The sequence below is a fragment of the Geotrypetes seraphini genome, chromosome 3 (assembly GCF_902459505.1).
Source record: "Geotrypetes seraphini chromosome 3, aGeoSer1.1, whole genome shotgun sequence".
Taxonomy (NCBI): Eukaryota; Metazoa; Chordata; class Amphibia; order Gymnophiona; family Dermophiidae; genus Geotrypetes; species Geotrypetes seraphini.
Genome location: NC_047086.1, coordinates 94,120,064 through 94,147,003, shown reverse-complemented (window position 1 = coordinate 94,147,003; position 26,940 = coordinate 94,120,064).

Here is a 26,940-nt window from a genome sequence, read left to right as displayed (position 1 = left end):
GAGAGGAGAGAGAGAAATTCCTGACCATGGGGGTGTGCGACAGGGAAGGGGAGGAGAGGAGAGAGTTGCCAGACCATTGGAAGAGAGAAGGGAAGATGATGGATGCCACACCAATGGGGAGGGGGGAAGAAGAGATGGAATGGAGAGGCAGACAATTTCTGGAAGAGGCACAGGACAGAAGATGAAAGGAAGAGAGTGAGAAGATGAGGAGAGCAGAAACCAGAGAAGACAAAGGTGTACTTGGGTGTCTAGGGGCCCTCAAAGAATTAATCATGCCCTGGATGCATCTGGGAAGTATAAATCTGAGGGAGATGTATGTGCAGAGGGACTGGGGGGGAGCGAGAGAGGCTGAAATGCACAGACAGGAAGAGGACCCTTGGAGTGATATTATCTGAGGATCTGAAGGCCATGATGCAGTGTGACAAGGCGGTGGCTGTGGCCAGAAGGATGCTAGGCTGTATAGAGAAAGGTGTAACCAGCAGAAGAAAGGAGGTGTTATTGCCCTTGAACAGGTCATTTTTGACGCCTCACTTGGAACATTATGTTCATTTTTGGAGGCTGTATCTTGCTAAGGATATAAGAAGACTTGATGTGGTTCAGGGCAATGCAACAAAGATGGTAGGGGGTTTTCACCAAAAGAAGTACAAGAAGAGACTAGAAGTCCTCAAAATGCATACTCTGGAGGAGAGGAAGGACGGGGTGATATGATACAGACATTGAAATATTTGAAAGATATTAATATAGAAGCAAATATTTTCCAAAGAAGAGAAATTGGTAAAACTAGAGGACATAAATTGAGGTTGAGGGGTGGTAGACTTAAAGAGTAATGCTAAGACTTTTTTTTTCACAGATAGGGTGGTAGATGCCTGCAATGCCCTCCTGAGGGAGGTGGTGGAGAGGAAAATGGTGACAGAATCCAAAAAAACATAGAATGAGCACAGAGGATCTCTAATTAGAATATGAATGGGCACACGTTCACAGTCTGAATCCCACAAAGGAGATGGTATGGATAGGCTGGAGTGAGCTTCAACAGCAGCTACAGTAGTTGGAACCTAAAGACAGTACCGGGTGGACTTGTAAGGTCTAAGGCTCAGAAACAAAGAAAAAACAATAATTTAATCATGAAATTGTAATGTATGTAATTATAGAGCAGGATGGTTGGACCGTTCAGATCTCTATCTGCTGTCATTTACTATGTTACTATCCCCTCCTTTTACAAAACCATGATAATGATTTTTAGTGCAGGCTGACACGCTGAATGCTCTGTGCTGTTCCCGATGCTCACAGGAACTCTATGAACGTCGGGAGCAGCGCAGAACATTCATCATGCCAGCCTGCGCTAAAAACTGCTATCGTGGTTTTGTACCGATTATATTAAATCGTGGTTTTGTACTGATCATAATAAATTTAAAAGCTCAGTTCATATGCCTTTTAAAGTAATGCACATTTAGGCCCGCAATTAGTTTGTTTTATTGAGCTTTCCATTGTTTTTACAATTCATTATTATAACATTAACCCTCTTCTATTAAACTGTGCTAGCAGTTTATAGCGCAGAGAGCCGCACTGAATGGCCCGCGCTGCTCCTGACACTCATAGGTCTCAAAAATGTGTGAGCAATGGAACCCATTATATCTGTCTTGGTGGGGGAGAGTCCAAATGGTTAAAATGATGATTTTGCCTGTGGTTTGCTTCCAAATGGGTATGCTACCATTTTATTTTGAGGGGTCCTTTTACAAGAAATTAAATAGTATTCTTACCAAGTTTATTTGGCTGGGTAAAACTGCTCCAATTGCTTTAGTATCTTTACAAAAACCAATTGAGGCGGGTGGGGTAAATTTTCCAAATTTTTATAGGTACCATCAGGCCTATATATTGCGTCAGGATATGTATTGGATCCTTCCTGAACTCATGGAAAATATTCCGGATTGGCTAATTCTGAAATGTCAGCTTATGTCTCCATTGAGATTGAGTCACCTGGTGAGTATCAAACTACCCAGAATGTCTAAGGACAACAGTATATTGTTTGCTACATGGAGCACTCTACAATTTATTAATAGATTAACAGATATTCCAGTACAACAATCCATGTGGTTGATACAAATTGGTGAGTCTAAGATCCTCTGGAAGCACTGTTTGCAGGCGGGTATATGCACACTGGATGATGTGTTATCAGATGGAAAGCAACAACTGCAACAAACATTTGGTATCTCAAAGCTTCAAATATATAAATGGTTGCAGTTGAAGCAGGCCATCCAGAAGGAATTCCCTGAATGGTGAAACTTAAAAACTCAGTATAGCTTGCCGGTCCTTTGCTTCCAGACAGATTTCCTAGGACATCAGGCAGCCAAGTGGTACAAATTAATTTTTGAATAAGAAACCAAAAACGAGCCTTCAGGCTATTTGGAGCATTGAGATTAAGCAACAGATTTCTGCTATTCAATGGCCACGTATTTGGTCTTGGAGGATGAGATGTACAGCGTCAACATCTATGAGACAAACATGTTGGGTTTTTTTGTTACATTGAAGTTTTTGTACCCCTGTTCGTTTACAGAAATTAGATAGTTCTAAATCAAATAGATGCTGGCACTGTCATCTTGAGATTGGGACACTGGATCATCTGCTCTTTTATTGTCCGTTAATACTTACCTTCTGGCGTTCTATTTGGGGTCATGTTAATATGATTCTGGAGACTGTGATCCAGCTATCTTATGATATGGTAATTTGTGGGACATTATTATCCCCTAAGCCACTACTTGATAAATATAAAAAACAGATTGTTGGGAATCATGACTGGGATAGCCATCCAAATGATCACAAAAAATTAGAAAAACTATGATCGTATAAATTTTACTTTTTGGTGGTACACATTATTTTTGAGTTATAGGTTCGAGAAAATGTTTTCTGATCAAAGGGGTAACAATAAATTATTTAAATTGACATGGGGTCCGTTGACTAATTTTTATTAATAATTGAATGATACTTCCCTATACTTTTGTTCATTCCTTACACATCCAGGGAGGGGGGGTAAGAAGGGTGGAAGAAAGTGTATTGGGATTGTTGTAAAAAATGGATGTAATATTGTTTGATTACTTGATTATATTGAAATAAGGGGGGAGGGGGTGGAAATAATTTTTATACTATTTATTGAAAGTTGTGTTGTCTTTAAGATATTTTGTAATGTACTCCTGTAGAACTGTTTAAGTTTGAAAATGAATAAAGATTTTTAAAAGAAATAATCTCACATTTGTCTTTGTATCTCAAATGCTCATCTATTTTTTCTCACTGTATTCTCCATTTACCATTTAGAACACTCACAGGCCCTCTTTTACAAAGGTGCGCTAAGCGTTTAAGTGTGTGTTTAGCGCACGCTAAATCAACATGTGCGCTAACCCCTAACACATCCATAGGATAACATGCACGCAATAGCGTTTAGCGCTTGCTTAGCGTACGATATTTATTGTGCACTAAAAAGCATAGCGCACCTTTGTAAAAGAGGGGGACAGTTTTCAACAGTAAGAGGGGAAGGTCATGTCAATCCAATCTGATAAGCTTCTTTGACTGGGTAACAAAAAAGCTGGACGGGGGGGAGTCCCTTGACATCGTGTACTTGGACTTTAGTAAAGCTTTCGATAGTGTTCCAGACCGCAGGTTATTGAACAAGATGAACGCGATGGGACTAGCAGGAACACTGACTGCATGGGTAGAAGACTGGCTTAGCGACAGACTTCAAAGGGTGATGGTAAACGGTACTCGCTCTGAATCGTCAAAGGTGACCAATTGAGTGCTGCAGGGCTCGATCTTGGGCCCAATGCTATTTAATATCTTTGTAAGAGATCTGACTCAAGGACTTCAAGGCAAAATTGCGTTATTTGCCGACGATGCTAAACTATGCAACGTTGTGGGCAGGGCAACTAAATCCAACAGCGCAACCGCGCAAAAAACTATGGAACAAGACCTACTTTTGCTTGAACAATGGTCCAGTACTTGGCAACTAAACTTTAATGCCAAAAAATGTAAAGTTGTAAATGCATCTTGGCAGCGGGAATCCTTGCACTACATACACCCTAAATGGAGAAAACTTAACAAAAACTGAAGTAGAAAGGGACTTGGGAGTAATCATCCGTGAAGACATGAAGGCTGCAAATCAGGTGGAGAAAGCCTAAAAAAAGGCTAGACAAATACTTGGCTGCATCAGAAGAAGCTTTATAAGCCGAAAACCCGAAGTTATAATGCCATTATACAGATCCATGGTGAGACCACACCTGGAGTACTGTGTCCAGTTTTGGAGGCCACATTACCACAAGGATGTGAAGAGAATTGAGTCAGTTCAGAGAATGGCCACAAGGATGGTCTCAGGACTTAAAGATCTTTCATATGAAGATCGTCTGAGCAGTCTTCGCTTATACTCGCTCGAGGAGCGCAGAGAAAGGGGGGACATGATAGAAACTTTCAAGTATATAACGGGCCGCATCGAGAAGGAGGAGGAAATCTTCACTCTTACGGGTCCCACGGTGACAAGAGGACATCCGCTGAAACTTAGGGGAGGCAGATTTCATGGGGACACCGGGAAATACTTCTTTACCGAGAGAGTGATTGATAGATGGAATGGTCTTCCACGTCAGGTAGTCGAGGCTAGTAGCACGCTCGACTTCAAACATGTGGGGTCGCTACAGAGGTATAATAGGGGATAGTTTCTCGAAGGTAGAAGGGATCATGATTGGGCAGACTTGTTGGGCCGTTGGCCCTTTTCTGCCATTAAATTCTACGTTTCTATGTTTCTTTGTCTTTTGCATTTTACTTTGTCTATTTTTGGTCACATATTTTTTCAGATCTGATTGCTTGTCACTGCCATGATGCCCTTCATCACTCAATCGTATGCTATAACACTCTTCTTATTTATCCCCCCATTATCCCATTCCCTATTTTTTCACTGTTTTTTCACATGTTGCTCTGCAACTCATCATATTCCAATTAGACATTTGTCTAGCCTTTCTTATGGCTTACCAAGATCCTCTGAATCAACAACTTTCAAGCCCATAACATGATCATTTATTTAACTTGTTGGCCCCATTCCCTTTGTATACTCAGGACTTTTTACTACAACAGATCACAGGCTTTTTTTTTCTTATTTTTCCTCACTGGTCACATTTTTATTTTTTATTATTATTATTATGTTTTCTTATTTATACTTACACACCTTGGTCTTGTTTTTCATTATTTTCCTATTTGACACAACTCACAAAATAATGGTCTTTCCCACTTTTATTAAGCTGCTTTGGGGTTTATTATCACCAGCTGCTGTGGTAAAATCTCTGACACTCATAGAATCCCTACGAGCTGTTCAAGTAGGCTAGAGACTTGACATCGAGAATAAAAGAATTGCCAGAATGGATTCTCTCTCCCACATGATTGGACTAGAGACTCCGTTCTGTGAATTCAAATAACAGATGAGGAAAAGCCATGTAAAAACAAATATGTCTTTGTTGACAGAGTTTCCATAGTTTGGGATGAGTAAACCCTTGGAATTTCAGTGCTCTTCAAAGAATGAAAACAAGGCAAATAGATTTATACCCTAAGTGACATCATTTGTAACAATTATCATGCTTTAGAATACAATGGCACAGTTGATCACATGACTTCCTTTTCAAAAATGCCTTACCTCAATGTTAACATTAAAAGTCCATTCTGTTAAGTTTTTAAACCCAGCAGGTGGCAGTGTTTCAATTTTCTTCCTAAATCAGTTTTGATCTTTGGCCTTTCCAAGTATCAATCATGTCAGTTACGAAGCCCTACTTCCTACAAACACATCTTAACTGCTGTATGACCTTCAAAGTAGTATTGCATTTTCTAATCTCTAAGAAACAGATTCTCTGTAAAACACTCAAATTTCCTGTTCCTCTGAGAACCTTATCCCCATGGATGTATGTGAAGAATAGTACATAAATCTATGTCTCTTAAGAGTCACAAAATCAACCTTCTTAACTTCCTAGCATTAGCTGAAATGTAGAATCAGCAATTTAAACCTTTCAATCCTTAATTACAATTGCCTCAGACTGTGTCACTATAGATCCATCTGAATCCCAAATCTTTAATAGACACCTTATTTTAATTCATTCTCAACCTCAATTTTCTGTGACACCTTATCCATCGCACCTGTAAATTTCAGAAATTCCTCAACAGAGCATAGGAGTTTTTACTGCAGCAGCCGGCAATAAAAACCCTAACTCAGCTTGATAAAAGGGAGACTTTCTTTGTTATGCATCTCCCCTGGTCCAATCAGATAGCTTTGCAAATCCTCCTTCTAGCTCAAATACTTCCAATCACAATATTTTATTGATTTATTTCATTTCATCTAATATCTATGCACATCATTCATATATATATTCCACATCTAGCTTTTATATAGTATAATCCAAATTTGCCTTCTCATATGGTAGATTCATGCAGTTAACAAGAATTGCTCAAGGGCACAGTTTAGCTCAATGGCTCATTTTGCATTAAAGTTTTTTTATTTTACAGTGGTACCTTGGTTTGTAAGCATAATTCATTCCAGAAGCAAGCTCGTAATCCATAGTTCTCGTATATCAAAGCAAAGTTCCCCATAAAAATAATGGCAACTTGGATGATTTGTTCCACTGACAATACAGTACATTTCTCCTCCTTCCTCTACCCCCCAACTTGACCCGACTAATATCCCTTTCAACACTTCTCCCACTGCTGTCCTCCACTTTGACACCCCCCCCAGGCCACCCCGGGAACCAGCTTCGCTTCTCCCCCTAAGCCATTGGCACTGCTCCCTCCCTTTGCAACCATCAGTACTGCTGTCCACCTCCCCCCCCCCACCCCACTGAACGGCCCTGTGCTTACCCGTATGCCGGTGCTGAAAGTGCCTGGTTCCATGCTGAGCTGCTGCGGGGCCTTGAGCATCTGCTTTTGCTCAAGGCCTTCTGGCTCTCACCCTCTTTGAGATTCTCATGAGATCCGAGAGAATTCGCATAGTTTTTCAATGACAAGTAGAGAGCTCCATCTTCCCCATGACCAAAAAAATTTCAATGAGCTCAATCAAAAGACAAATAAATGATGATTTTTGCTAATGATCATGAAGGCATCGTCATCACAGACAAAGTTCCATGTATTATCATGATTTTTTGCAAAAAATGCGCCAAAAACTGCACAAAACCTGAGCTCAGTTGCTCTTGGCTGGGCCACTCATTCTTCACGACAAAGCTCGCCCGCACATAGGGAATGCCGCCATTGAAAAACTATGCGAATATGGCTGGGAGGTGTTACCTCAGGCTCCCTACAGTCCAGACATGAGTCCACCAGACTTCGACCTTTTTCCATAGTTGAAACAACCTATGCGTGGACATCGTTTTGCATCTCTGGAAGAGCTTTCTTCCGCCGTTACCTGAGCCATTCTGCAACTGAACACAAACGGTGTCTTGGATGGAATAATGAAGCTTCCCGGACATTGGTACTCGGTCATTGCAAAGCAGGGAGACTATATTGAAGGAATGTAAATAAATACTTGAAAAAAAATAAAACATGTAAATTTTTAAAAGTAGTGTGCATTATTTATGAAATGATCCTCGGATATCCAACAGTACTGAAAGAACTCAAACATGAAATTGCTGATCTGCTGTTAATTATCTATAACCTGTTGTTAAAATCATCTTAAGAACATAAGGACATAAGAACATAAGCAGTTGCCTCCGCTGGGGCAGACCAGAGGTCCATCCTGCCCAGCGGTCCGCTCCCGCAGCGGCCCATCAGGCCACTGCCTGAACAGTGGTCTCTGACTAATTTTGTAATTTTGTAATTTACCTCTAATCCTGTCCCTATAACCTTACCTCTACTCCTATCTGTACCCCTCAATCCCTTTGTCCTCCAGGTACCTGTCCAGACCTTCTTTGAAGCCCTGTAGCGTACTTCTGCCTATCACATCCTCCGGCAGCGCGTTCCATGTATCCACCACCCTCTGGGTGAAAAAGAACTTCCTGGCGTTTGTTCTAAACCTTTCCCCTTTCAATTTCTCTGAGTGCCCCCTTGTACCTGTGGTTCCCCTTAGTTTGAAAAATCTGTCCCTATCCACTTTTTCTATGCCCCTCATGATCTTGAAGGTTTCTATCATGTCTCCCCTGAGTCGTCGCTTTTCCAGGGAGAAAAGCCCCAGCTTTTTCAGTCTGTCAGTATATGAGAGGTCCCCCATACCTTTTATTAGCTTAGTTGCTCTTCTCTGGACTCTCTCAAGTACCGCCATGTCTTTCTTGAGGTACGGCGACCAGTACTGGACACAGTACTCCAGGTGCGGGCGCACCATTGCACGATACAGTGGCAGGATGACTTCCTTCGTCCTGGTTGTGATACCTTTCTTAATGATACCCAACATTTTGTTCGCTTTCCTTGAGGCTGTGGCGCACTGCGCCGACGCCTTCAATGTTGCGTCCACCATCACTCCCAGGTCTCTTTCAAGGTTGCTCACCCCTAGCGGTGATCCCCCCATCTTGTAAATGAACATCGGGTTCTTTTTCCCAATATGCATGACCTTGCATTTCCCTATGTTGAAGCTCATTTGCCACTTTTTGGCCCATTCTTCCAGTGTTGTCAGATCTTTTTGGAGGTCTTCGCAGTCCTCCATGGTTATGACCCTGCTGTATAATTTAGTGTCATCCGCAAATTTAATAACCTCACATTTTGTTCCCGCCTCCAGGTCGTTAATAAATATATTGAACAGGAGCGGTCCCAGCACCGACCCCTGTAGAACTCCGCTCGTGACCCTTTGCCAATCTGAGTAATGGCCCTTTACTCCAACCCTCTGTTTCCTGTCCGCCAGCCAGTTTTTGATCCATCAGTGGACCTCCCCTTGCACCCCGTGGTTCCATAGCTTCCTTAGCAGTCTTTCGTGTGGTACCTTGTCAAAGGCTTTTTGGAAGTCAAGGTAAATGATGTCTATGGATTCCCCTCTATCCACCTGGCTGTTCACCCCCTCAAAGAAGTATAATAAGTTCGTGAGGCATGATCTGCCCTTGCAGAAGCCATGTTGGCTCGACTTTAGTTGCCCATTGTTTTCGATGTGTTCCCAAATGCTGTCTTTAATCAGCGCTTCTATCATCTTTCCAGGGACCGAGGTCAAGCTCACCGGCCTGTAGTTTCCAGGGCCTCCCCTTGAGCCTTTCTTGAAGATGGGCGTGACATTTGCTATTTTCCAGTCCTCTGGGATCTCTCCAGTTTTTAGGGATAGGTTGCATATTTGTCGAAGTGGCTCAGCTATTTCGTTCCTTAGTTCCTTGAGTACCCTTGGGTGAATGCCGTCAGGACCTGGCGATTTGTCGCACTTTAGCCTGTCTATCTGCCTGAGGACATCCACCTTGCTCACCTCTAGTTGGACCAGATTTTCATCCTGATCTCCTTTTCCGATCTCCTCGGGTTCCGGAATGTTGGTTGTGTCCTCCATTGTGAAAACTGACGTGAAGAACTCATTTAACCTGTCCACTATCTCCTTTTCCTCTTTTACCACTCCCTTTCTGTCTCCATCATCCAAGGGTCCTACTTCCTCCCTAGCTGGTTGCTTCCCCTTGACATACCTGAAGAATGATTTGAAGTTTGTTGCTTCCCCTGCCAGTCTTTCTTCATATTCTCTTTTTGCTTTCCTAACCTCTCGGTGACACTCCTTTTGGTGTCTTTTATGCTCCTTTTGGTTGTCTTCTGTCTGGTCCTTTTTCCATTTTTTGAATGATGCCTTCTTATCGCTTATGGCCTTTTTCACTGCATTTGTTATCCACACTGGGTTTTTTGTTCTATTTTTCTTGCACCCTTTCCTGAACTTGGGGACGCACAGGTTCTGTGCATCGTGCACCGTGCCCTTGAGTAGGGTCCAGGCCTTTTCTACGGACTCTATCTTCCTTGTGGTATCGATAAGTTTCTTTCCCACCATTTTCCTCATGGCATCATAATTCCCTTTTTTGAAGTTGAGTGCTGCCGTTGTGGTTCTTTTCACCTTTGATGGTCCAATTTCTAGCCTGTACTGGATCGTGTTGTGATCGCTGTTTCCTAGTGGGGCTAGTACTGCCACCTCCTTAGCGGGTCCCCCTAGTCCGTTGAAGATTAGGTCAAGAGTGGCATCTTCCCGTGTTGGAGGGCAACCAAAATTATGTCAATTTTTTTTTAAAGTGTTCTGGGGTGATCCAGAAAATTGCAGATTTATAAGCCTGATTTTAGTGCCGGGCAAAATAGTGGAAACTACTTTTTAAAAATAAAATTATGGAACACCTAGTCAAAGATGGTTTAATGGGACAGAGTCAGCAAAGATTCATCCAAGGGAGGTCTTGCCACCCCAATTTTGCTGGATTTCTTTGAAGGTGTGAAAAAACATGTGGATATAGGAGAACTGATTGACCTAGAGCAGGGGCAGGCAATTCCGGTACTCGAGAGCCAGAGACGGGTCAGGTTTTCAGGATATCCACAATAAATATGCATGAGATAGATTTGCATCTCATGGAGGCAGCGCATGCAAATCCATCTCATACATATTCATTGGGGATATCCTGCAAGATACAAGTTGGTGGAGAATGGGGTCAGGTGTTGGGCCTTTTTGGCTTCACATACATGGTTGTTACTTGTGACATGCTGTGCAATGCTCCACACATGGCCTTGGATAAATAGCAACAAGCTGCTTGGAGGGAGGGTTGGAGGGGCTAGTGGGGGCTGACATCATTGGAGCCCCTCATATTAGGAGAGCATAGGTGGTATGTAGGCCCCCTAACAGTTCCTGATGCCCTATTCTTTGTACAGGAGTATAATTCATTTCTTAGGACAGGAGCAGTTAAATGTGTAAAGAGCACAGGTTGCTTGTGTTTAGGGCTTGGATAGTGGAGGGCACTGACTCTGGAGGCTGCTTCTTATGAATCTCCAGGCCCTCATGGATACAATTCAGGGAGCCTGAGCTGGTTGAATTCAAATAGGTGGCTCCTGCAGCGGAGGCATAACCATCATGAGAGCTTCAGTCTCCCAGGGAGAATAATTGAGCTTTTGCTTTTCGGCCATTCTCCCAACATTCATACTCTCTTACACTCTGTCTCTCACTCTCACTAGCTCTCACTCTCTCATTCTCTCTCAGAGGAGACTTTTTCGACAGCCCTGGATTTCTGTCAGTCTTATCCTGGGTGCATTAGGGACTGCCACTAGGACCGGCCTTAGATGGCAATTTTTCAGATGCTTATCTGTTCGATCTTTGAAACATCTTCTTTTTTTTTTTTTTTTGAGTTCAATAGTTTTTTATTGAGTATTTTTATAAAATACAGGAAGCAGTTCAAATACATGAAGTCAAAATAAAGCTTTCTGTATAAAGAGCATATAAATCTATATTTAACTATAGAGGAACATAACAGTGAGAAAGGTTCCTACTATTAGAACTGCATGTGAAGAGAATATAAGAAGAAAGTGAGGGAGAACAACAGAAAAAAGGGAGAAAGATGAAAGAAAAATAAAGAAAAGGAAATTAAAGAAAAGGAAGACAGGAGTGTCTACGAAGCAGAACGTACATAGGTATCTAGGAATGACCAAGGTGATTTGTTAAACTTCAAGTTCGTGAGGGTTCTGGATGTAATTTTTTTCTCATATGCATATGATTCAAATCTATGGTACATACACAGAGAGTTCCACCAAAAAGTATAGTCTAATAACGAAGATGATTTCCAGTTTTTCAGAATGTGCATGAGAGCAGTCACAAAAATGGTATCAATGAGTTTAGGATGACAATTTGATTGTGCAAAGCAGGGATGTTGAGAGCGAAGGATTACAATGTCCATAGAGATCTCTTCCAAGCAGTTAGTAATAGATTGTATGGTGCTCCAAATGCGAGTCCAAAAGGATCGGACCTGTGTACAGTGAAAAAGCATGTGGTCGAGAGTTCCTACATCTTTTAAACAGTTCCAGCAAACAGAGTCTTGTTTTAAATTGGCTTTCCACATGCGAAATGGAGTCCATACTGCATGCCACATAATAAAGAACATTGATTGTGAGACTCTAGAAGATAAAAGTGGGCGATTTGTTGAAGACCAGAAAAGTTCCCAATCAATGTCAGAAAGCGGAATAGTGAGTATAGTTTCCCAGTGTTTCATAGATTGGGGTGTAAAAGTGAAGGAATGATCTCTTAAAATACTGTAGAAAAGAGATATTGCCTTGCCTTTAAGTAGAGACAGTATAGACCAATGACGAATAGTATGAGTGGAAGTCATGAAGTCAAAACGTATATGCATAGAAGACAGTGTTTCAGTGAGTGAGAGCCATTGTGAATAAACAGAAGGAGGCAGCGAATATGTAGAGCAAATAATATCAAAAGGAACAGACAGATTTGGAGTAGACAATTGATGGGCAAACCATAGACCCGCCCGCTGCCATCTTTTCCATGAAAGGGATTTGCCATGGTTTTGAATTTTAAAGTTATTCCAAAGGGACATGAGTGGACTATCATAAACTGAGATCTCAGCCAATTTATCTAGAAGATGAAAAGCATGTTGCGTTGAACTCAGCAAAGAGTACCTTCTCAAGTGTCTGGGTATTGACACTGTTAGTAGGCAGGAGGTGTGTAAAGGCATGCATAAAAAGCTCTCCATTTCAAACCAGGCAGGAGGATCTTGGAATAGGGAGTCAGTGAGCCAGTAAGCACCATATTTAGCTAGTGAAGCAATATAATAATGATAAAAATCCGGAAAATTAAGACCACCATTAATCTTAGAGGCTTTCAGCTTGGCGAGAGCAATTCAAGGTTTTTTCTTGTTCCAAATGAATTCAGATAGCTTCCTATTTAGCCATTGAAAAAATGACTTCCGGCATAGAAGAGGAAGCATAGAGAGAATGTAATTGATTTGAGGGGCCAAAGTCATTTTGACGGCTGTTATTCTACCCCACCAGGATAGAAAAAGTGGAGATCATCGAGATGTAGTATTTAGTACTATATTTTTGACTTTGGATATATTAAGATCTTGAGCATATACCGGATCTTTATGTATTAAGATCCCCAAGTATTTCACAGCTTCATGCGACCATGAGAAGGAAAAGTGAGCTAGATCTGAGGGAAGAATATTATCGTTCAGAGGGAAGATCTCTGATTTCTCCCAATTAACAGAATAACCAGAAAGGAGAGAATATTGAGTGACAATTTGAATAAGATGAAGAAGAGAGACTAGAGGGTTCCTAAGAAAGAGTAAAACATCATCAGCATAAGCTGCTAATTTGAAGTCTCTATTAGAGGAGGGAATGCCTTTGATTAAGGGGCATTGTCGGATAGCTGAAAGGAAGGGCTCCAACACTAAATTAAATAACAATGGTGAGAGAGGGCAGCCTTGTCGTGTACCTCTGTGAAGGGAAAATTTATTGGCTGGAGAGTTATTAATTAGAATACGAGCTGTGGGTTGGCGATATAGCGTTTCTATCCAATCCGTGAAAAATGAGCCAAAGTTATACCACTTCAGGACACGAAAAAGAAAAGACCACTCCACCCGGTCAAATGCTTTTTCGGCATCAATAGCTAGACCAATTACGGGGTCTGACATTGTTTTAGCATAAGCGTTAATATGATGAAAGAGACGCAGGTTATCTCCTATATATCTTTGTTTAATGAACCCTGTTTGATCTTTATGTATGAGAGACGGGATTACTTTGGTAAGTCTTAATGCAAGTAGTTTTGCCATTATCTTATAATCTAAGTTAAGGAGAGAAATAGGGCGGAAGTTTTTAACCAAGGTGGCGTCTCTATCAGGTTTGGGGATTACTACAATTGTGGCCTCAGTGAAATTGAATTGTTTGTTCGGAGTGGAGTGGAGGAAATCATAATATGTAAGAAGGTAAGGAGCTAGGAGGGTTCAGAATTGTTTAAAGAATTCATTAGTAAAACCGTCTGGGCCAGGGGTTTTCCCAGCTGGTAAAGAAGATATGGCAGTTTCAATTTCTGATATAGTTATAGGGGAATCTAGTTCCAATTTAACAGAGTCTGATATGATCGGATGAGTTAAGGAGGTAAGAAAGGAATCTATATCTGATTCAGAAGCAGCTAATTCGGATTGGTATAGAGAAGCATAAAAGTTTTCAAATTGAGAGGAAATTAAGGATCTGGTTTTGACTAAATGACCTGATGGATCTTGAATAGTTGTGATATGTAGTCTTTTAGATTTGGTTTTAAGGTATCTAGCTAAAGGCCAACCCATAAGGTTATCTCCCATGTAGTGACCAGAAGTGGAGATGAAGATATCACATCGGGCTGTACATGAAACCAAAGTGTTGTATTCATATTTAAGATTTTGGATACGTTGGAAAGTAGCTGGGTCGTGTAAATGATTAGACATATGTTGTAATTCTAAGGCTTTAATAGAATTTTCTAAGTCTTTTTCCTTTCTTATAGACTGTTTCTTTTTCCAAGAAGCTATTTTAATCAATTCGCCTCTGAGGGTTGCTTTGTATGCTTCCCAGATAATTGAAGGACAGATTTCAGGATCTTTAGAGTTATTTTCAAAAAACTCCACAGTAAAAGAATTGATTCTTTCAACAATTTCTTCATCTAAGAGTAAGGTGTTATTCAGTCGCCAAGAAGGGGATTCTTTACATGGGGCTGATATGGATATATATAAAGAAATGGCAGCGTGATCTGTAAGAGAAATTGGATGTATAATAGAATTGGTAAGATCTTGAATAAGAGAAGAGGACAAGAGAAAAAAATCAATTCTTGAGTACATGTTATGTGGTGGTGAAAAATGTGTGTATTCTCTGCCTTTTGGGTAAAGCAAGCGCCAAGGATCCACAAGGGAGAAGGCATCATTTAAAGCATGAAGAGCTGTGAAAGACCTGGATTTGGAGGGTTTGCAAGAAGATGATCTATCAATATATAAGTCTTGAATTTGATTAAAATCACCTCCTAATATCATAGGGCAAGAATCAAATTCAATCAACGCCAGCTGTAGCTCTTTGAAGAAATCTGGGTGGTCTTGGACCGGGGCATATATATTAAGAAAAACAAAATTTACTGAGTGCACCGCAGCATACACTAGACACCATCTTCCATCCATGTCTGTTTTAAAAGAATGAATTACCGGAGATAGTTTATCATTGAGAAATATTGAAACCCCATTTTTCTTTCGGTGAGTTGCAGGGGAGTATAAATGAGTGGAGAATCCCTTTAATTGGAATTTCGAGGCATCAGCGGGCGGGAGGTGGGTTTCTTGCAAATAAATTACATCAGGGTGTTTATTTGACACATAGTTAGCTATCTTTTTTCTTTTAATGGGATGGTTCAAACCATTCACATTAAAGGAAAGAACATGTAAATCAGCCATAGTCTATGATATACAGTAATAAAGCAAAATATATATCCCTACTGTCTAGAAAAAATAACTGATGTAGCCATGAGGCCAGGTAGACACTCTTGTCTAAAAAGAGAAATAAAGAAAATCTGAGAATAAGAGAAGAGGAAACAGTAATGTCAGCATAATGTATGGCCAGAAAGGAAATGGACCATACTATCATGCAAATTTTAAAACAATTTAATGATGCTCTTGTGAGCACGGAGAAATTACACATATGTAACAACTAGCAAAATCCACACCCACTTAATAACAGAAAACATGAGATTAGTGTGCTTGACCTAGAAGAGCATACAACATAATATATGTATTTCATTGCATAGTCTCATAAGAGAAATAGACAAAGCAAACAGTGCATATCAGTATATTTGTAAGAAATCTAGGAATGTTGCCAGGATCTCAAGCTCAGTGAAGGGAATAGTGTGGTTATTGTATGTTGCTTTCATCTTCGTCGGGTACATCTTAATGAATACTGAAACATTAAAGAAATTTCTGCAGACTGGATTTAAAATTAGCTGATGCGAGAATTAACAGCATGTGGTGGAGTCTGAGCCTTGGATTCTCCAGTCTCTATCACAGATAAAGAGTCTATAAATTGTTGTGCGGACGTTTTATCTGTGAAAGTATTCGGTTTGAAACATCTTCTTCTTGTACATATTTTTATCACCACTACTTTTTGAACATCCATCTCTGGACGTCTGGGTTCGGACTTAGACATTCTATCGAAAATGGCCCTTCCTGTACTTAACTATTTGGGTTTTTGCCAGGTACTTGTGCCCTAGATTGGCCACGGTGAAGGTAGGATACTGGGCTAGATGGACCATTGATCTGACCCAGTATGACTGTTTTTATGTTCTTATGTTCTTAACTGGCATTTTAGGATATTTGATGTTAACAATAAGATGTTCTTTCTTACATTCACAGTGAAAACTTTATCAGTAACAATTTTCATAAGCTCCTGTAATTGTGGGATAGGATCTTTTAATAATCTCTTTTTTTAATTCTTTATTGATTTTCAAACTACAAATGCACAATAAATGATTGGATAATTGCCTGTTAATATGAACGCAGTAGCCATGGCAGTCTAACACTGAAGCTGCACCATTTTTATAAGCCTTCTTTAACACTACATCTTAATCATTATTTAATGCTGCTAGGTTATCCCTTTCTTCTTTATTTATATTCCATCTGATAGTTTTGTTTTTGCTAAATCCTAGAGACCGAACCACCATAACAAAAGCATTCTTAAACAGATTCAAAATAGGATTAGGCAGACCAAGAGGATTTCAGGTAGATTTATTGCTTGCTCTAGCTGAAGATGTTGATTAGAAGAATCTTAGAAAAATAACGTTATATTCAATTTTCTGATATATTTTCCAAATTCTGCCTGAATTGGAAATAATCCAACATACAAAGGAATAAAATTATTTTTGTTCTGTCAATTCTTTTTTAGACAGATTGATCACTGTTGTTTGGCAAAATTCTGAGATCTAGTTGCTGAAGACTTCCAAGTCTGTGAAAAATATTTGTTTTTTTGCTGCATCTTTGCATTTTGACCAGCATTTTCAGAACTAGAAGAGGCGAAAGTTGAAATTTTTTTAATTGCCTTTTTCTTTGATTTGCTACTATTTGGATTGATAGAAAAGTAAATATATCTCATTTTGTAAACAGAATTACTCTTGGATAACATCATCATTTTCATAAGATCAGCCCTGAATCTGTTTCAATCTGTTTACTCACTCTTTCATATTGTTCTTCATATAGGGATCCTTTTAAAAAACTGCAGTAGAGGTTTCTACCGCAGGCTGGAGAGGTAAATGCTCCAAAGCTGATAGGAATTCTATGAGGGTTGGAGCATTTACCTCGCCGGCTTGTGGTAGAAACCTCTACCGTAGCTTTGCAAAAGCCAGCGATAATTCAACAATGAACCTATAAACATTTCGCTGCTGGTGGGTATTTGCTTATGTGTCTCCTGTAGCAGAGGCATGGGAGCACCAGGGCCTCATTTTCCCAGACGGAGTAGTTGGGCTCCCTCCTGATGGACATTCTCCTACCTCTTAACCCTCTCTCTCCTGCTTCTCTCTCTACCTCCTCCTCTCTCTCTCCTCTCTTCTAGGGTTTCCATATCTCAGATCCATAACCAAACTCTAGTGAAAAGTCACGGAGTCAGTTATAATAGAGACCATCACAGCAAGTTCACTGTCTCTGCCACCTGCTAATAACATACAAGGAAAAGATAGATAACTTATCTGATGCAGGATGGTACTGCTGTTGCTCTTTCACTGCTCCGGGTACATATTTAAAGTACTAACACATTGCAACTGCCATAAGCTGTGAACCCCTCCTCCCCCCCAGTCTGAATGGCAAAAGTTCCCAAACACAATAAGGCTATAGTCCAGCCACTGTTCAAATAAAGAAGGCTTTATTTGGTAATTAAGCCAATGTTCATATATGTATCTAAAACAAAACTAGCCTCAGTCCAGAGGTCTGGCTATTTCAGTTCCCTGTCAATCAGGGTTTCAAAATCTCTGCTTGCAGGTGAAAAAAAAACCCCAAACAGTTCACCTGTTCTGGCTAGTAGCCCTGCAGTCCTTCTGGTTGCTGAGTCAGCACATGGCTGACCACACCCTTGCCTCAGGGTAAGTCCAGGAATTTCCTTACTGGCTTCTTTCAAGAAAAGAAAAAAAACATTCAAAATTGGTAAATATTCCACAGTCCATGTAATCCCAAACTTGTCCCTGCAAAGCTCACTGTGCCTGCCTAAATATAGTCAGGCTTCCCCTACCACCCTAGTAAGTTGGTGGGGGTGGGAATTGCTGAATCCACTATCAAAACAGCCTTGTAGGCCCCGCAATCCCAACCCTTTGGATCTTGTGTGGATTCTGCCCCACAATCCCCACTGTAGCAATCGGTGGCTTAGAGTTTCCAAAACAGGGAAAAACCACCATACAAAGTTCTTTTCAGGCCGGGCAGCCTTCAATGGTCCTTTAAATTCCCCAGACAGCCAGCAAACACACAGTTCCTTCCTTCAAAACTCAGTACAGTTGAAAGCATTTCCAAGCAAAAGAAATAAAAGGAAAAACTTAACTCTCATCCATCTGGTCATAAACTGGTTCCAGTGCAATGTCCATAGCTTCCTCTGGCCTCAAGCAGTCTGTCTGGTTTACAGGCAAAGATTCCTCCCAATCTTGCATTTCAACTTCATTCTCCTGCCTAACCTCCGGAGCACCTAGCTATGGGTCTGTTTCTTCTACTTGCTCAGCCCTGTCTCTCTCTGGCTTGCACTGCTCCATCTGCCTTTCTCTATAGAGGCCACGCCCAAGCCTGTGGGGGGGATGGGGAGGCTTCAGCTTTCCCTGGGCTTTCTCCTGCTCTGCAATTAGTCTCAGCAGGTGTGTGCCTAAAGGGGCTAGAGCCTGTTTCTTAGGCTGTGTCCTACCAGTGACTGGCCTAGGTTTAAAGGAGTTTTTGTCCTCATAATGTCCCAACTCCTCCCAGGGCTCCTGTTCTTGGGAAACCTCCCCAGAATCTGAGTCCTGTTCCATGCTAGTTGGAGAGTTGCTGCACTGATCAGCTCTCTTCAGCTTCAGGGCTAAGTTCCTATGCCTTCTTGCTGGAACAAGGCTAGCTATAGTGCTGGGCTTGTGACAATTTATAATCTTTGTACCTATATTGCCTTTTATGCATTAATTTATTGCCTTCTGGATGTTGGACCACTATAATAACTACTTAACTCCCAATCTCCAGTACATTTCTAATTAGGCAATGGAAAGGAAGATGTACAAAATTTTATAGATTCTTTTTCAAGTTAAGCATTGATACTAATTTAATCTAAAGTAAAACGATCTGCAGAAAATATGCTAAATGGTCCACTTTTTCCCAGAAATAAATGTTTGTGTATAACCACTAGATGGCAGTAGTAAACCATTTTATAATGTTAAACTGACTTCCATGAAAAGTGACTATTTATTTATTTAATTTGTTTTATATCTTGTCCTCCCCAGAGAGCTCAGGACAGGTTACAAGATAACATACATAATAATTGGACAAAAATGAGATACTGAGATAAACTCTATTACACTCAATTTTGGGTGAAAGTGTTAAAATAGCAGCCCACATAAAATGGAAAAGCCATGAAAGAAAGCAATGATTTCTTATTTAGATCTATTTACTAACATGAATTTCCTTGTAAATGTAATTTGACTTATCAATATATCTTGACTATTTCTTCTGGGATCCTATGCAATTGGAGAAGTTTCTTATAGAACAGTTTATTGTACTTTTCTGTAGTTCAATACACTTAAAATGCTACTTAAAATTATTTAGATGTGAAGGAAAATAATGCTTTCATTTTTAAGGCCTATTTTAAAAAAATAAATAATTAAAATACACTGCCTTAGTATTTTCACAGGCATTAACCCCCTCTTCTAAGAATCAGAATGCCGCAAGCACTTGAGATTTCTTTATGCCCAGTTCAATCATTATCAGCTGAAATCTTTAAAATTGTTTGAAATTTTTTCTAATATCAGAGAAATGAAAAAAATAATTAAAAGAAGATTAAACAAGAATAAGACCAGAATAAATATTTAAAAATATAAAAAAGAAAAAGCATTTCTCTATTTCATCATTTTTTTTTTTATTTCTTTATTCATTTTAAAGCCATAACTAAGTGCAAAATATGATACAATCATATAACTCTATAAAAGCACTTAAATACAATTACAATTATAATCTTTGACAAAAAGATATATCATCCCCCCCCCCCCCATAATTATATTAAAAAAGTACACTCAGATTGAGAAATTGAAAAATGTATTCCAACCCACCCACCCACCCACCCTGGACGTGTAAGACCAAAAGGTATAATCTCCAATCACTCTTAACAAAATTTTGTCCATTGCTCCCAAATCTTCGTGACATTTGGAGCATTGAGATAAAGCATCAGATTACTGCGTCTCAATGGCCACGAATCTGGACTTGGAGGATGAGATGTACGGTGTCTGCATCTATGAGACAAACTTGAGTTTTTTGTTACATAGAGTTTTGGACCCCAGTTCAGTTGCAGAAATTAGATAGTTCCAAGTCTAATAGGTGTTGGCACTGTCATCTTGAATCTGGGACATTAGCTCATTTATTATTTTATTGTCCCTTGATACTTCAGTTTTGGAGATCCATTTGGGATCAGGTAAATAAAGTAATGGAAAATCCAGTGGCACTAACATATGACACTGCGCTATTTGGCACTATGATGAGAGCTAAAAGCCACATATCATCTCACAATAATAAACTCTTTATTATGACAGGGGTTGCCATACAGCTTATTCTAAGAAACTGGAAAAACTGGGATAGACTGAACTGTTCCTTTTGGTGGGAGCCTCTCTGTCATGTTTTTAAGATGGAACGTAATATGGCTATACATCAGGGACATATAAGAAGTTTCTGAAGATTTGAGAGCTATTTCATCATTTTTTTGATAAGGGAAGTTTGTCATTGACCTAATGGATCCTAACACAACTAGGCTTAATTTGTCATGGTCATATTTAAGTCACTACAGGTTATAAAGTAAGGAGATGAAATGAGAGTAAAAAAAAACCTCACAGTAAATACCCTCCCCCCCTCCCCCCCTCCCCCATTTTTGTTGGGATTATTTCACCTTCTGGGAGCATTGGACCACAAAGCAGTGACCTGATGCTCTTGGATCAGTAGAGTTGGGTCCTCCTCCTAATTTACAACCCCTGTGGCTCAACCCTCAAGTTTTCAAGTTTTATTTAAAATTTGATGTACACGCATTGTCATTAATTCAAAGCATATTACAAATCTAAAAGCAGGGGAGTAATAGCATACAAGTACAAAGTTTGGACAAACTTATAAATAACAAACCTGATACAGAAGGAGGAGGGGCAGAACTACAAATGTTATAGTAAAGAAAGAAAGAACAAATAAGGGAAACACAACAGGGCAAGTAAAGAGAAGTAGAAGATCTTGGGAGGGGCTTGGTCGTAGAGGCTAAAAAATATGGGCGGAGAGGTGCTCAAATTTAACGAAATTAAGGGCTTCTTTTACAAAGGTGCGCTAGTGTTTTTAGCGCACGCACCGGATTAGCACGCGCTTTAGCACGCTCTAGCCATAAAATTACCGCCTGCTTAAAAGGAGGCGGTAGCAGCTAGCGCGCATGGCATTTTAGCGCACGCTAAAACTGCTAGCGCACATTTGTATAAGGAACCCTAAGTCTCAAAAGCATCCCTGTAAAAAAAAGGTCTTTAGGGAGCCTTTGAATTTATCCAGTGCAGTTTCGCTACGAAGGTAACCTGGTAGGGCGTTCCAAAGCTGGGGACCTGTCACAGAAAAAATTGCCATCCGCCTTGTGCCAATAATTTTCGGAGAGGGTTCAGTAAGCAGATTCTGTTCTGTTGATCTTAAGGCTCCTTTTACTAAGGTGTGCTAGCGTTTTTAGCGCACGCAGGATATTACCGCGCGCTACGCAGCTAGAACTAACACCAGCTCAATGCTGGCATTAGTATCTAGTGCTCGCAGCAATGTAGCGTGCGCTATTCCGCACGTTAATGCCCTAAAGCAGCTTCGTAAAAGAGCCCTTAGTGTTCTGGGTAAAGTGTAAGGTAAGAGGGTCAAGGAATGTCGGAAAGTTTGTAAGTCAGAGTTTAAAGATCAGTAGTGCTATTTTGTAGGTAATTCTATAAGATATCGGAAGCCAATGAGCGTTTTTCAGGAGAGGGGTCACGAGGTCAAATTTTTTTGAATTCATGATGATCTTTTTAGCTGTATTTTGAATTATTTGTAACCTTTTAAGTTCCTTCTGGGAAATAGCTTTGTATAGCGAGTTGCAATAGTCCAGTCTTGAAATTATAAGGGAATGGATCAAAACGTTTAATGCTGCTATGCAGGGCCGGATTAACCAATAGGCCCAGTAGTCATGTGCCTAGGGCCCGAAATAGTCAGGGGGCCCCGCTGAAGGACAACTTACCATGCCATTATTTTTCATACGGCAATGGGCCCCCCTCTTCCATCCCTGCACGGCAACAGGCCCCCACCTAATGACAACAACGCTGCCCCCCCCCAACAGCAACAGGCCCCCCCACCCAACGACAACAATGCCGGCCCCCTCCCTGGCATCGACAGATGGCAATGCAGCCAACGTAGCTCCAAGAAGGTCCCACGATGACTGCGTCAGCCAGTCCATCCCCCTCGACGTCACTTACTTCTTCTATATGTCTGCTAAGACTGAGCCTTAGTTACTTAGGGGTCCTTTTATTAAGGTGCACATTTAGGGCCTGATTCTCTAAAAGTGTGTCCCGATTTTAGGCAGCTGTAGGCGTCCTACAGCTGTCTAATCAGCCAATCAGGATGCACGTTTTTTTAAAAAAATGCTCCCCAGGCAGGCCGCCTATATTGAAGGCGAGGCCCGCAAGACACCTAGGCCCTGATTCTGAATAGGACGCCCGGGAGAGGCGTCCTATTCAGAATCGGCCTAAACTAAACCCCGATTCTGTAACCGGCGTCCATGTTACAGACGCGGGTTAGAGAAACGGGTTAGATTAGAAACGGCCCGCTACACTTATCGCGGCAAGGGATCTCTCTGCCGCTATAAGTATAGCAGGCCGTGGCCCCCTGACCAGGAGGGTGCCCAAACCCTCTGCCCGAAGATGCACCCCCCCCGACACTACCGACCGCTCCCCCCCGACACTACCGACCGCCCCCCCCCCCGACATTACCGATCCCCCCCCGACAATATCGATAGCTGGCAGGAGGGTGCCCAATCCCTCCTGCCCGAAGACGCACCCCCCCGGCGCTAACCCCCCCCAAACCTCCACTCCACCAAACCTGTTCTTAGAAGGTTCTTGCACGTCTTGAGCCGGCAGGCAAGCCTCGTAGAAATGAAGTGGGCCCGCCCCTTCCCGGCCCATCCCGCCGAAGCCTAAGGCCTGATTGGCCCAGGCTCTAGAAGCCTGGACCAATCAGGCCTTAGGCATAGCGGGTCCGCCCATCCCCACTAAGTCTAAGGTCTGATTGGCCAATCAGGCCTTAGATTAAGTGGGGATGGGCGGACCCGCTATGCCTAAGGCCTGATTGGTCCAGGCTTCTAGAGCCTGGGCCAATCAGGCCTTAGGCTTCGGTGGGATGGGCCGGGAAGGGGCGGGCCCGCTTCATTTCGACGAGGCGTGCCTGCCGGCTCAAGATGTGCAAGACCCTTCTAAGAGCAGGTTTGGTGGAGTGGAGGTTTGGGGGGGGTTAGCGCCGGGCAGGAGGGATTGGGCACCCTCCTGCCAGCTATCGATATTGTCGGGGGGGGGATCGGTAATGTCGGGGGGGGCGGTCGGTAGTGTCGGGGGGGCCGGTCGGTAGTGTCGGGGGGGGTGCGTCTTCGGGCAGAGGGTTTGGGCACCCTCCTGGTCAGGGGGCTGCGGCCCGCTATACTTATAGCGGCAGAGAGATCCCTTGTCGCGATAAGTATAGCGGCCGCGTCTACTTACAATGTAGGCCAGCATTTTGCTGGCCTACATTTTAAGCTTCTCCTCTACTAGGGAGACGCATAGGGCCGCCTAGGTTCAGCCTAAGGCCCGCCTAAGGCCCTTAGACGAGCTTAGGCATCTTGCGGGTCTCCCTAGGCTCCCGGAGGTGCCTTCAGGCTTGCCTGGGGAGCATTTTTTTTTAAAAAAACGTGCATCCCGATTGGCTGATTAGACAGCTGTAGGACGCCTAAAATCGGGATGCACTTTAGAGAATCAGGGCCTTAGTGTGCGCAAAATTAGTTAGCGTACCTTAATAAAAGGACCCCTAAGTATCTTAATTAAAAATTTGACCTGTGACTTTTTTTCAGATTTTGGCCCCTTATTGTGATTAATTTTGACACCCCTGATGTAGAGTGAGGCAGTTAGGCAATGTAAACTTGGTTATTAATATAGACTTATATTTCAGATAGTATTACTGCTTTACAATATATTTTAACACTTTTATATATGTATTGAAAGGGTTCAAAGTTAATGTCCTGGTGGGAAGGGAAGGAATGGGATTTGTTCAGAGATGTTTGGGGGTTGCATAGAAGAAAAACTGTGCACTGGTATGCTAATCTTTGTTTGTTTTGAATTTTTAAAAAAAGAAATATAAGTGGAAATAAAGAAGTAAATAAGAAAACAGATAAATGGGGGCGGGGTGTGGGCGGGGCATGGGCGGGGCAGGCCCAGAGGGGCCCAGTGTACTTGTGTGCCTAGGGGCCCTCAAAGAATTAATCCTGCCCTGCTGCTGTGTCTAATATTTTTGATAACGATCTGATTAGTCGTAATTTGTAAAAACATGATTTCACTGCGGAGCTAATTTGATCGTGGTAAGAGAGTTTGTGATCGAGGGTTACTCCTAAGATCCATGTGGACTTAACAGTTTGTAGTGGGATTTTATTTAGAGTAATTTGTGTTGAAAGTGTGAGGTCGTCTTTCCATGGGACCAACATAGCCCTTGACCCTATCAAAAGAGGGAGTGGTCTGGTGAAGATACATTGGTTAAGATCAATGCTTAGTTACTCCTGCCCAGACTAGCACTAGCTGTAAAATGGCACCCCTAGCTGTCGTTTTGCATGTCAGAAATGTATGCTGCATATTGTCAAAAATCAAAAAATGGAAGTGACACTACTTGTTTTAAAGCAAAGGTGATTCAAAACTGAAACTCATATGCATATCTCTAAGTGTTCAGATAATTAATTGTCAGACTGCGGAACAAGTCCACATGATGGAGCGTCTAAAGTAATCAGTTATAATCACTGCACGTGAGACATGGTTGTGTCAGAGGAGAAGCTTCTGCCTACACATGTCCGCGACTGCACGAACACTCTGGAAGCTTTCAACAAACTACTCAAACCTTAAAACACACCGCAAAGGTAAGTGGGAAGGAGAGAGATGCACGGACCGCATGAGGGGTGCCGAAGGGCAGGGAGGTGGCGAGACGGAAGGGTAGATGCTACGGGGACGGGGCAGTGAAGGGGACGGGGTGGTGAAGGGGACAGCGGGGACGGGGTGGTGAAGGGGACGGTGGTCCGGTGACGGGGCAGTGACAGGGACAGATTTGAACCACAAGTTTCTTCTAGGAATCAGCTTTTATCCTCATTGATCCTTTTTATAAATAATTTTTCGCTCCAGAGTTAATTTATAGATAATTCTTTACTGCAAAAAATTTTTTCCTAATTTCATCAATGTTATAAGAATGCAACATTTATCTTTCATTGGCGAGCTTTTTATGATTTTGGGGTCCTTTTAAGGCGCAATAACCAATTTAGTGCACGCTAATTGATTTAGCATGCGCTAAATGCAAAGGCATCCATTATATTCTATGGGCCCTTAGCATTTAGTGTGCACTAATTTTTAGCACATGCTAAACGGATAGCCTGCCTTAGTAAAAGGACCCCTTAGTGTTGTTTGAATATCTGAATTACTTCTCCTGACATGAAATCATGGTTCAACACTTTCTTCAGGGTTGAGGTGCTGAGTAGGTGATTGTATTCTGGAGAGAGAGTTTAAATGTCTCTCCTGGTGTTTTTCCCTTCCCCCCTCTTCCCATCATTTATTTTTTCTTTTATTTAAAGATGTAATTATAAACGTTCCTTTCCCCCTCTCCCTCAAAATCGTGTACGTCAATATATTTGGCTATCTTATGTCCCTTTTAATTTACAATGCAATCTATAATTGGCTTAATTGATTAAATCCTCGGGGAGAGTGTTTGGCCTTGAAAAAAAATGAAGACCTGTTTGACCTTGATCTATTTAGTACCCTATTTATTTGCATGGTTTGCACATTCTGTACCAAATGATGTATGAGGCAGTGCTTATTTAGACTTATGTCTGGTGCTGGTCACCTATGAGTTGCTGCCTGAGCTCAAAAAAACCTCTCGTTCATATCTCGAGAGCTCATACTGATGTCCGTTTATTTATAATTTTTAAAAACAGGTCTTCATTTTTTTCAAGGCCAAACACTCTCCCCGAAGATTTAATCAGTTAAGTAAATTATAGATTGCACTAGCTGATGCCCCGGCATTGCACGGGTATTTAATTATAGCAATATAACTGTAAATGGATTCAAATAAAGATACTTTATAGTGGTGAATGAATGAAGTCTCACTGGAATTAGCAATCTCTTAAACTGAAAAGGAAGATCTGTTGGAATAAGTGGCATCCAAAATTTTCAGTATTGATTTAAACAACTCAATATGTGGAAACTCAGGTTGAAAAGAAACTCCATGCAGTTTTTTCCCGGTTCAGAATGGAACCTGTGTGCCTAGTTCAGCATATGTGAGAACTCATGTAATGTAATAACATTATGAACTGGGGTGCATGAAGGAAACAGTTACAAACACAGTTAGAACATACAAACTCTACATGTATGGTGTCCGTGGTAGAATAGAAAAGATGTCCCTAGTGGTTATAGTGTCATATAAAGAGTTTTATAGTTGGAATTACTGTGAGAATGGCAGCTTTTTACATCCGTTCCATTGACATGAATGGGTGAAATAAAATTTTCTGTATGTAGCTCCGCCCACGTATGCAGGTGGGCCGCGAGACCCCCAGAACATATCACCCCAGGTAGTG